The following is a 1,427-nucleotide window of genomic DNA, read 5'->3' as shown; positions in this document are numbered from 1 at the left end:
CCAGTAAGCATAAATCCTTTTAAAAACTTTTCTCTCCAGTAAGCATAAATCCTTTTAAAAACTTTTTTTGAAACTCTGATTTACGAAATCTTTTTCATTTGGTTTCTTCATATCTTAAGTATTGTTCATAAATTGCAATAGTCTAATTCCATTTTTACCTTGGTCTTACCTATGAAAAAGTTTTAGTGCCTGATGGTTTCAAGAAAAGTTTTTAAAAGGATTTATGCTTACTGGAGTGGCTGGATAGGAAAAAAGGGCAGAAAAATATGTCTGTTGAAGAAAAAGGATTATCAGGTTCATGTTTTGGTGGAGGTGAGCTTTCTTGAGGGAAGCTGAACAGACAAACTTATATTTTTGTGGCAGGCAAGCACTTCTGTTGATGGTGGTATTTGTAAACGACCATTGGTCTGAAAAACTTGTTTTTGCCACGAACAGGCAAAACTGGCCAAGACTTTGTAAAGCTCAAATGCTTCTTTAAAGTAACCAAACAGAAGTTTTATCATTAAGCATTACTTCAAAAAGATAAAATCAACGTAGCAAGTTTTAAGAAAACAATGTTTGTTTTAAAGAGAGATTTTGAAAAATATTTTGTTTAAAATAATTGCAATCACAGCTGACTTCGGACAGTCATTTGTAAGGTATCCTATTTACAAAGCATGATTATGAGGTTCTGCCTGATGGGTTAAGTGGCTCCAGGTCTTCTGTGGTATCACCATGCTACACCTCCTAGCACCTGATGGCTACATCCACCTCCTAAGCAAGCTTCTCTGGCTGTCTGCAACCAATAAGAAGAAAGGGTGGACTTTATCTTTCACTGTGTCTTGTTCCCAGGAATTTCTTCCTTCCACAAAATAGACACCAAAGTAAAAATAAAACAAGTGGCCCTCTCCATGCCAAGAGCAAACAAGAACAGGACCAACTTATTTTTATCATCAGGAATTAATCATCCACACCCTTATTAGGAAAAGAGACTTTCTCAAATGAAAAATGATCAGCCTTTTTCAAAACATGAGGACAAACGCTTTCCTCTCCAACTGAAGTTCCCCAAACTCCCATCTCACGAGTTGTTGGAGGAACTTCAATTAACAAACTGCTTTAGCCTGGGAGTGTCTCAGAATGCAACTTCAAAAAGCTTGAATACCTACCAGGGTGAAATCTCTTGAATGGCTTTTTTTTTTTTTTTTTTAAATCAACTCCACACTCTTTATTCTCCAAACCTCTACCATTGAATGGCATTTTTAAACAGAAAACTAATAATTTTTAACAGATGTTAAGTGCTTTTTTTAGTGAGTATATACTGTATTTTTTGTTTTGATACTTTACTCAATATCCTTGAGCCTGGAGGCTATGCCTATATTTAAACTTGCTAAATGGTATATGAAAGCAAAAAAAAAAAAAAAAAAAAAAAAAAAAAAAAAAAAAAAAAA

The 1,427-nt window shown here is 34.3% G+C and overlaps 1 protein-coding gene across 1 annotated transcript in view; it reads right to left on the bottom strand.

The window, feature by feature from the left end:
* Positions 1-1,427, bottom strand: part of MAOB (monoamine oxidase B) — a 117,837-nt gene that overhangs the window by 9,040 nt on the left and 107,370 nt on the right. The gene's annotated exons all lie outside the window — the stretch shown is intronic.

This window comes from Piliocolobus tephrosceles, chromosome 12 (assembly GCF_002776525.5).
Source record: "Piliocolobus tephrosceles isolate RC106 chromosome 12, ASM277652v3, whole genome shotgun sequence".
Classification (NCBI taxonomy): Eukaryota; Metazoa; Chordata; class Mammalia; order Primates; family Cercopithecidae; genus Piliocolobus; species Piliocolobus tephrosceles.
Note: the sequence above shows the minus strand (reverse complement) of the source record. Positions and strands in the feature narration are given on the sequence as shown.